Source organism: Passer domesticus, chromosome 20, assembly GCF_036417665.1.
Source record: "Passer domesticus isolate bPasDom1 chromosome 20, bPasDom1.hap1, whole genome shotgun sequence".
In the NCBI taxonomy this organism is placed as follows: Eukaryota; Metazoa; Chordata; class Aves; order Passeriformes; family Passeridae; genus Passer; species Passer domesticus.
In genome coordinates this window covers 11,517,035-11,527,672 of record NC_087493.1, presented here as the reverse complement: position 1 = coordinate 11,527,672, position 10,638 = coordinate 11,517,035, and the positions used below count along the sequence as shown (strand labels likewise).

Genomic DNA, 10,638 nt, shown 5'->3' with positions numbered 1-10,638 from the left:
TTCTTGCACTGATTGTTACCACACTGCTCATTCTTACACTGACTGTTATCACACTGCTCATTCTCACACTGATCGTTATCACCCAAGGGTGGCACTGGGTGATCCTAAAGTTCTCTCCCAGCCCAAACCATTCTGCATCTCTGGACCATGACCCCTAAAGGCTGCACAGGCCAGAAAAGAGCAGCAGAATGTCACCAAACACGTGGATCTGTCCCCAGTCCTGGAGTGAGCAGAGACCAGGGGATTCCCCTCGGATTCCCTTCAACTTGACTGCCAGGAATGTTTTGTTTTATTTTTTTGTTTTATTTTTTTATTTATTTATTTTTTTTTTTAATGCAGCCAGGCACATAAAAATGCAAATAAGCACCCGGTAGGATTCTTAAAAGCACACAATCCCTGGTAATTTTGTGGGAGGGAGGTGCCTGACTACAGATAAGGATCTGAGTGCAGGTTCCAGGCATTTACAGAACCAATCCCACGGGATGCTCCCTACTCCTGAGATACCTACAGAGCTTTCTCTGCCCTGGAAGCAGTTTAAACAGCAGGAACTGCTGGTCCTCAGAGATGCTGCTGGGTTTCCCAAGGACTCCTGGCACACAGAAATCCCAAAGTTTCTGCAGAGCAGCATTCCCTGTGATTGCTGCAAGGAATGTGGCTCTGCCAGAGGCACAGTAACAGCTGAAAGCTCTGGCTTTGGAATATTCAAATGACATGCAAAATGCATGCAGAGGCATTACTCATTAATTAATCTAAATAATTGACCATTTCAGAATTGTGTCTGATCTCCTCCTGCAGCTGCCTCGTTTGCTGGGCCATTGTTCTGTGGACATCCATGGGAAGGATTTGGGGAATGCACAAAATATTGAGCGTTTGACTGTGGCAGGAGTAAATATACTTTTTATCCAAGTCCTCCAGAAACAATTAATTAACATTATAGCCTGCAAAAAGGGAGCTCTCCATAAATCACTGTCACTAAACCAACCTGCTTGGGTCTCCGCAACAAAAAAAATAGTTGTTTTATGTGCACAGAACATAGCTGAGGCTTCTATCCCTGGATGATCAAAGAGGGATTGAATAATACATTCCTTGGGAAAAAAGAGCTTCCAGGCAGTTTACACGCCAACAAGACTAGGAGTGCATGTTTGCCATGCTAACAGAGCAAATATCTCCATCCTCAGTGAGATTCTGTCTGCAGTGGGTGATTTGTGAGGGTCCCACTCTGCTTGGGAGGGAGGGCTGGCTCCAGGGCTCTGCTCCATAGGATCCATGGGATCTGTAGGATCTGGAGGCACCTGCTTGGGGTTTGATCCTGCCAACAGCCACCTTAAAGGGCTGCACCTGGGCTGGGAACAACCCCCAGGGTCCATCCAGGCTGGGATGAGCAGAAGGAGCAGCACCTTGCGGGTGGGTGGGTGAGAGCTGGAGTGTGGAAATGGGCCTGTCAGAGTTTGTTACCTGGTGACACCAGAGCTCTCCTTGACTGCAGACAAAACCCAGTCTGTTTTAAAGGCAGTGACCCCAAGGATGGCCCTTCCCAATATCCTGGAGGGGGACAAAGTAAAGAAATGATCCCAGGTCCAGTGCAGCCCATGGTGGGAAGAGGTCCCCAACTCTGGTCATTCAAAAAACAAAAAAGAAGAATGTTTTCTTCCAAGAAATAACTCCCAGCAAAGGAAGAGACTGTGATTTCTGAAGAGCTTCCATATGTATTTTAAACTCGGCTTTGGGATCCAGCCATCTGTCCAAATATTGAAATTCCTCAGCCGTTTCAAGTGGGTGTTCATCAAGCACAAACATCCAAGGGAGCTCCCACGCCTGCTGTGTTCCTGGGCTTGGGCCACAGCCAAACACCATTGACACAATTTTCTTGCTTTTGCATCTTAACTGTTTTTTGGGGTTTTATTTTTTTTTGGCTGTAAATCATCTCGGAGTGGGAGCAAAATAGAGTTGTCAGTGTGGCAGGGCCACGTGTCCTGTGGAGCCATTGCAGGTCCATGTGCCCATGGAGATGGAGAGGAGGAATATTCCCAGTCACACAGAGGCTCCTTGTTCCCTTCCCTGTCCCTCCAGGAAGGGCTGGAGAACCTCAGGAAGGTCTGATCACACAGGCAAGGCCTGCTCTGCACCTCTTTGCTGCGTTTTCTTTCATACTTCACCTAAAAAAGTTCGTTTTTTGCTTTTTTCTTCCAAGTCTGGCTGTCATCTCAAGGTAAGGAAAATAATTAAAGTAGGGGAAGGAGAAAAGTCAGCCCAGAGCCCTCTGTGAAGGACTCAGCAGTGCAGGAACAAAATGCTCTCCTGGCAGCTTCCGAAAGGATCCTTCTGCTCTGGAAAGGTCACTCCCCTCCCAGCTGGAGCTGAGTGTTCAAAGCCCTGACTGTGGAAGATGCTGATTTCCTCAGGTTCTGACCCAGAAACAGAGCCCGTGCTGTTCCAGACTGATCCAAAGGGCCGTGACCTGGGATGGCAGGATGTGCAGAGCCTGAAGGAGGATGGTGGAGATGTCCTTGACACCGCCATGGTCGGGAAGGAACAGCAGCTCTGGAGGGCAATCGTGGCTGCTGCACCCACAGAAGGCAAAGGATGAACAAGGTCCAGGCCTGGCAGGACACTTGGTGGGATTTCAACCAGCTGCAGAACCCAGAATTTGTCTTCTCCCTCACTCCTGTGGTCACCAGCCCTTCAGAACCCTTCAAAAGTCCCTGTCCCAGGCCCTGGTGTGGAAGACTTGCCAAGGAGGCACGGGGACCTTCCTCTGCCTCCAGCTCCCCAGGAGTGGCTGCTGGGCCTGGCACAGCCAGGAGAAGGTGGGCAGACCTTGGGCAGACCTTGGGGATTTCACTCAAGAGTTTGGATCTCCAAGGTTTGGGATTTCAGGAGATGCTTTTGGTCAAAGGAACAGAGGTGGTTCGGTAGAATGCAGTGGATGAGTAAGTGAGGAAATCAAGGCGGGGACATTCAGTGCTCCTCTCCTTTGTACCAGCCTGGCTCTGAGTTACCCATGCCATCAGCTGTTAGGCTTTTCCCATATTTTTGACCAAAAAAACCTGGAAAAAGGCCAAAGGATTAGTGGGAAGATGCCAAGCAGGATGTGACAGGCCTGGGAAGTTTCCTTGGCAGAGAGTTCTGGGAAAGGAGCAGGCCAGGAGCTCCTGGTGACACATCAGGCAGGGGAAATCATCCAGTGAGGAGGAATGTTCATCCATGCCCCGTTCCACCAGGAGATCACTCCATTTAATCCCAGCAGTTCACCTGGCACTGCTAAACTGGCCTCCTGAAAGACATTTCCAAATTGAAGCCAGAATGGAATTCCTGTCCTTTTCCACTTTTCTCTGCCCACCAAAACTCTCCCTTCTTGCCCCTCCCCTCGATATTTGGTTTGTTTTGTTCATAAACTCAAAACAAAGAGCTCTTTTTTTTTTTTTTTTTAATCCAAGGATTTGGGAAGTTCATAACATGTTAAATCTCCCTCTAATCTCATAAATATAAATGAGAGTATTGTGATGAGCCAAAGAGGTGCAGAGAAAGCAGGATCATTAAATCTGAGACATTTAATGGATAATACATTCCTTCATCTGAGACTGACGAGAAGAACTTTGCTTTCTGTATTTTCTCTCTCGTGGAGAACTGGGGATGAGAAAAATGAAACACCTTCAATGCTTTCCCTCTGTCTGTGGACAGTGCAATGAACGCTCACCCAGTTCTGTACTGCATCTCTCATTGCATTTGAGCAGAGAAGCTGCTCTTCCTCTGCTCGTTTTAGGGACTTCTGGAGATCCAGTTGCCCCACCCCGACAGGCAGGGGCACATGGAGCAGGCTCAGGATTAGGGATTCAAGGGAGAAGACCCAGAACCTACCAGAAACACCAAAGTTTGTGGACTGAAATCTGCCTGAGCTGTAACTTCATCCACAGGAACACTTCACAGGACAATTGCAATGTGGAATAAATTGCTGGGATCCTTTCCCATCTAATTACACCCCAGCCCACGGTAGGATGCTCAGGGTAATCAGGATCAAACACGGCAAAGCTGTCTGACAGCATCAAAGACAATGTTTGATGGCCAGAAATCCATTCCTGAGCAGACATCTGTGCACTGAAGCAGCCATGAGATGAAATTCATTCCTCACTGAGTGGGCTCTGAAATCCTCCCCCCCTCCTCCTGTACAAACACAGAATTTGCATTGATTTAGGAAGTCTTGCAGCCTTTGAAATGGTGTGTTAATTAAAAATGCTCCATTCACAGGAGAAGGGGAAAGGAATTGCCACAGATCTTGCTGCAATTTCAGCACCAGCTGCAGAGGCCCGGGGCTGTCCCTGTGGCACTGCCAGCCCTTTGGAGCATCCCTGGCAAAGGCAGGGAAGTGCTGGCACAGCACTGGCACCATCCCAAACTGCCCCAGTGCTCAGCAGGGCTGCCTTTGCTGCCAAAGTCATGGAGTGGGCTGGGCTGGGAGGGACCTGAGAGTTAAGTGTGACTTTTCATCCCGGTTTTTAATGCTGCTGCTTCCCCGTTGAAACATTAGGTCCAAAAATGATCTTTCAGAGCCTCTCTCTTCCTCCATCCCTGCTGGCATCCTTTGGATCAGGTCAGGAGGGAATTTCCAGGGTCATGCCCTTCCTGAGATGTTCCACTCGTGGCTATTTCCACTTTCCCTGTACAAAATCATCCCAAAGCAGCTCAGTCCCTGCTCTCTGCAATTGCTGTTCCTCTCGTTCCTGCACTCCCTTTCCTAGGAAGCCTTCACCTGCTTCTTTTGTGATTTCCAAGGATTATAAATGAGGACATTTATTTCACATTGCAGGCAAACTGCAACAATCGTAAGAATAGGCAGCAGCTGTGAAAGACATTTTATTTTTCCTTCTGAATAGCAAAAGTTTCTCATTTACCTTCCAGACACTCTGGGAACACGCTGCTCTGGAATTAAATACATGTTACCAGCAACGAATCAGCGGGTGAAAGGAGGGATTGCTTGAAAATCCATTTCACTGCTTCCCAGCAAAATAAAGAGCCTGGAAAATATTGCAGACAACTCTTCTGTGGTGCCCAGATTGGAATCAGCCTCTCCAATGTCACAGAGAGCTTCTCACCACAGGAAAACCCTGCCTGCTCCTGACCTCTGTGAGCTGACTCCATTCTGGAAGGCACCAGATGCCACCAGGCTCCCTCTGCCATGGCCCAGGGGCAGAGGTGGCACTGCAGCAGAGGAAGGCTGGGAGAGACCTGGGAGACCTGGCCTGACCCCCCAGGCTGCACCCTCCTGTCAGGGAGCTGTACGGAGTGATGGGGTCTCCCCTGAGCCTTCTCTTCTACAGTCCCTATGACTTTCTATGATTTTAAAATCTTTTACTATCATTTCCCCCCTTTGAAAGCCTTTTCACTTCACTATAAGTGCAAATGTTTTCACTTGATACAGTCCTTTGTTTCTGAGTTTATACTTGATGTTCTTTGAATCCATGACTGAAGTAAATGTTGTCATGGATGCTGTCACAAACTGGAGAACCACAAGATGGTGGGTGTGGATCTCGGGGCTCTCTCAGCCCCTCCTCACAGCACTTGTGCTCCAGACCCCTCCCCAGCCTCATTGCCCTCCTCTGGACACGCTCCAGCCCCTCCAAGTCCTTCCTAAATTGGGGCCCAGAACTGGACACAGCACTCGAGGTGCTGCCCAACCAGTGCTGAGCACAGGGGAAGAATCACTGCCCTGCTCCTGCTGGCCACACCATTCCTGATCCAGGCCAGGAGCCACTGGCCTTCTTGGCCACCTGGGAACACTGCTGCCTCATGTCCAGCCTGCTGTCCATCAGTCCCTGCAGGTCCCTTTCTGCCTGGCTGCTGTCCAGCCACTCTGTCCCCAGCCTGTAGCACTGCAGGGGTTGTTGTGGCCAAAGTGCAGGACCCAGCACCTGGACTTGTTAAACCTCACCTTGTTGGATTTGGGCCCTGGATCCAGCCTCTGCAGAGCCCTCCTGCCCTGCAGCAGATCCACACTCACACCCAAATGGTGCCATCTGAAAATCTCCCCATGGTGGGCTCCCAGCAATAAATTCTCAGAGTCATCCAGCACAGCAAAGACTCAGACCATGCTCACCTCCTCCTGGCTGACACCTTCAATCCCAGGTGAGCTGCCCTTCCAGCGGGCTGAGCTGATCCTCAGAGCCCGGGAGAGCTGCCTGGGAACACTTAAAACTCTGGCCTTAACCAGCTCCTGTCTCTGGAAACTGCCTTGCTCTTGCTGCCTCTTATCTCGGGCTCGTTGCCCTCGTTAACACCTTGCTCACTTCCCCTGAAGCAGCAAACCAGGAGCACTCCCAGGGCAGGAGCCAGCTGCTCAGCAGACTGATTCTGCTCTGGAGTGGAGCTGACACCCACGGGCCTCCTGGAAGTGTTCCTCCCCACCTGCAGGAGGGTTTGGGATCACACTGCTGCACTCAGAACGGTGCTGGAGCAAAGGAAACGCTTCTTACGTGGAGAGGGGAATTTATTGTGCCTCATTTGGCACAAGTGAAGGCTTTGGGGGCAGGGGGAGCAAATATTTCCTGGGGCAAAGGGGAGGTGGGCATCAGAAAACAGGGATGCAGGACATGGGTGTGATCTAGGACATGGATGGGATGCAGGATGTGGAGGGATGCAGGACATGGGTGCAGGATGTGGAGGGGATGCAGGATGTGGAGGGGATGCAGGACATGGGATGCAGGATGTGGAGGGATGCAGGACATGGGATGCAGGACATGGAGGGGATGCAGGACGTGGATGGAATGCAGGACATGGGTGCAGGATGTCGGTGTGCTGTGAACTGGGCCAGTCACACTGAAAATGCTTGGGTGGGGTGAGGATATTTGGTTACATCTGGATGTTAAATCTGCTGCATCACCCCTTTTTTCTTTGTCTTTCTGTTTCCAGGGGCCTTCAGAGATGGGACTGTGCTGACGCTGGAAATGAGGAAGAGTTCTCTCTCTTTGTGAAGTTCTGTATTGATTGAAGGATTTAATCTTGACTTTTTAGATGTTTATTTTTGCCGGTTGTAATAAATTCTAATTAAAATCTCTTTGTGGATTTTTCATCGGGTGGCTCTGTCGTTTGGGTCTCAGGGTGCTTTGTATTTCCTGATATTTAATCAGTTCTGCTCACAGGCAGTTTTCCCTTCAAGCTCACCTTCACAATTGGCTGTGCTGCTCACAGAAATACAAGTTTATTAAACAAGCTGGGAGCTCAGGGGACCAAAGAAACCCTGCAGCTGCTGGCTCTCAATTTCCAAGTGTACATTACCCAGAGCAGCTCAGTGGAGATGCAGAGGGGGGAACTCATCCCTGTGTGCCCAGGAGCACAGCAATGGAGCCATGGCTGCAGACAGGCTCAGCTGAACTGGGGGCTCTCAAGTCCAGGACATCTGGAATCGTCCCTGGCTCCTGTGTTCAGCTGTGGGATCCTGCAGAGCCCTGGCTGAGGAGCTCAGAGCTTGCACAGGGGTTGTGCTGGAGATGCAGATTCAGAATGGAAATAAACTTGGCAGAAGGTTTTGGTTGAGGGAGGAGATGGGGACAGAAACCAGCTCATGTCCCCTGATGTCACCCCCAGGCTGAGCCCTGCTGTGACACCAGGCAGGGCTCTCTCCATTCTCTAAGCTCAGAAACAGAATTTGGCTTTCATTTTGGCCTGGACTCCAGTTTGAGCAGTGCCCAAACACTTCAGGAGCCACTTCAGGAGACACCCCCACAGTGGAGATGCCTGGTTCCAGCACATCTCCTGCTTCCTTTGACCCAAGCACGAGAAGATTTCCTCAGCGGGCTTGGGGCAGCTCCCAGGAATGTGGGGAAGGTTTAAAAACCCAGCAGAGGGACAGATCATCACTGCCCCCCTGTTTCGGAGTTCTGCTGATGTTCTCCACCTTCTGCTTGGTCCCAGAGCTGCTCCTGACCTTGTTTGTTTGCATTTTTCCTTTCAGCCTTGCTGCAGAGTGAACTGGGATTGTTGGGTTTATTGTCACTCCTTTCCCACCCCCAGCTCGACTCCACGTTTGCATTTTTTCCACAGGATGAAAACCTTTTCTATTCACCAACCATCTGGGCTTTGTTAGGCTTTGTTGAGCAAAGCTTGGATCTGGAGCTGCAGACTCCTCAGCCCTTCCCCAGCACACGCAGGCAGCTCCAGCAGATCCCAGATTATTTGCCAAGGGATTATTCATCCAATATGCCCATTATTCACGCAGTAATTTTCCCATTATTCACCACATTCTGCCAGCCCACCAGCTGCATCCCGAACCTGGCAGCTCCTGCTGCTCTACAGTGTCCAAAAAATGATCCCATCCCAAAAATCCACCCTGGAGGGGTCTGACCCTCTGGACACCCCCTGGGATCTCAGGTCCCAAGGGCTCTGTTGGGCCAGCCCTGCCCAAGGCGTGTGCTCAGCTTTGTGCCCAGCAGAAATCCCAGGAATTCTGTGCTGCTGAAACCCCTGGAATTCTGCTCCAGGTGCTCCCAGGGCCCCACACTTTGGGTGACCCAGGCTCAGCTCGGGGTCCAGCTCTGACAGCAGAATTCCTTGCTGTTGGCACCCCCAGGGACATGGGGACGAGCTCTCCACATTTGTCGAGGAATTAAAAGCTCCCATTCCAGGAGCTCTGTGTCATTCCTTCCCCACAATGTCCCTGGATACGAAACCTAACCTGACTGCTGGGTTAAAACGCTTTTCTGGCAGTGGTTATTTTTTATTTTTTTTTACGTCTTAATTCTCAGATTCATCTCCCGATTCATCCCGAAGCACAATTATCATGCAGCTAATGAAATAAGTAATATTTTCTCATTCCAAGAAATCTCGTTAAGCTAATTAGCAGGCTCCTCTGGCAGCCGAGGTTGGTTTTACACTGCTAAATGTGAGGGGGGTTTATTTCTTTGCTGGTCTGGGCCCTGTCCCCTCCCTCCACGTGGGAGGCAGGAGGAAAGCAAGGAGCTGTGTCCTCCTTGGAGCAGGGATGGGCAGGGGCCCAGGAATTCCCCCTGTTTGATGGGACGCCAGAAGGGACACAGCTCTGTCACTTCTCCAGCTCCCCGCTGTCCCTCCTGTCCCCTCTCCCGAGGTTCTGCTCCCTCTCCAGGCTTTCTGCTCTGTGCAGGGTCACTCCTGCAGGAAGGGGCTGTTTGTGCCTGTCCTTCCTCGCGGGCCTGGGCTCAAACCAGCATCCAATTTTGTTGCTCAATTATGCAAACCCCCGTCTAGACACCCTCGTTTCTGTTTGATGATAATTCAGCTGGGATCCGTTCCTGACACGCTGACATTAAATCAAACAGAAAAAACCCACCTGGATGCTGCTCCCTCCATCTCTGCAAATCAAAGCCAGGAAATCAATCCTGGAAATCATCATGGGGGGCTCTGGCATCCTGAAATTTCATTTGGAGCTTCAAGGACCAGTCTGAAACGGGGGGTGTAGGATCCCAAGAGTTTCAGGTGTTTTATTCAGTAGGTTCCAGCGTGAGGTGAGCACAGCACCAAAGTTGGATTTGGCAGGGCAAATCCAGGGGTTAAACCTGACTCTAACACACAAACCCAACACCTGATGAGCTCCTGGGTGTGCTGGGCTCTTGCCCAGGTGTGTGGGGTGTGTGCCATGGAGATGGTTCAGTGCTTTGAGGAGAGCTGGGTCCCATTTCACCATCTCAGAGGGCACCTGCAGGAGGCTGAGCTCTCCCCTGGTGGCTCTGAGTGCTCTGGTGCCTCCACAGGGAAGGAGCAGAGCCAAGGATCCAGACAGCCCTGCCTGGGGTGCTCAGGGTGCAGCACAAACCACTCCTCACAGCAGCCCAAGGTTGGGGCTCCTGGGTCCCAGCTGCTTTTTCGCCTCTCAAACAGAAGTAAAAGCTGGATTTTCACTGATTCCTGGGAAACAAAAACCAGTTTCCTTCACAAACCAGCCAGGAGAAAAGATTTGAGATTAGAGCCCCAATTCCCATCCTAAGGCAGCCTGAAATTCCCTGGGTTGGTTCTCAGCGATCCCCATGCTCAGGATAACCTCCTGCTATTTTTGTGTCTGTAAATTCTCACCTCTCCACACCCTGACAATGCCAGAACATCCTTTGCCAGATGACAGTTATGCCACTCCTAAAGCTGGAAAATGCCACCCATGGAAAAGATCACCCCACTGGCTTCAATTCCTGTTTCATGGGGCTGCAAACCTTCTCCCTTTCTCCTGAAAACCCCATCTGTATCCTCAGAGGAGGAGCTGGGACTCGGCACAGAGCAGCTCCTGTCAGACACTGAGCAGCAGAGAAATTCTGTTTGACAGGATTCGGAATTAATTTGATCCAAAGCGCTTCAGTCTGAATAAAGCAATGAAATCATCTGATATAGGTCAAATATTCCCCCCCAAGCCCAAGGGAAAATGGAGAGTCTTTTCAGAGAAGTGGAAACCGGTATTGGAATCCCCTGGAAAAGTGTCTGACAGGAAATTCTTTAGCAGAAAATTATGGATTATCTGTGGTTTATCTGTGGTTTATTTATGGGTTATCTGTGCTTTATTTATGGTTTTCTTATGGGTTATCTGTGGTTTATCTATGGTTTATTTATGGTTCTTCTCTGGTTTATTTATGGTTTTATTATAGTTTATCTATGGTTTATCTGTGATTTATCTGTAGTTTATCTCTG

The 10,638-nt window shown here is 50.2% G+C and overlaps 1 long non-coding RNA gene across 1 annotated transcript; it reads right to left on the bottom strand.

The window, feature by feature from the left end:
* Positions 1 to 328: 328 nt before the first annotated feature.
* On the bottom strand, positions 329 to 6,211 carry LOC135284243 (uncharacterized). The gene is made up of 3 exons (XR_010349682.1): positions 6,092 to 6,211; positions 4,890 to 5,012; positions 329 to 3,274 (listed from the first exon to the last, which is right to left on the bottom strand). It is a non-coding gene; the product is annotated as an uncharacterized LOC135284243 (long non-coding RNA).
* Between the last annotated feature and the right edge of the window lie 4,427 nt (positions 6,212 to 10,638).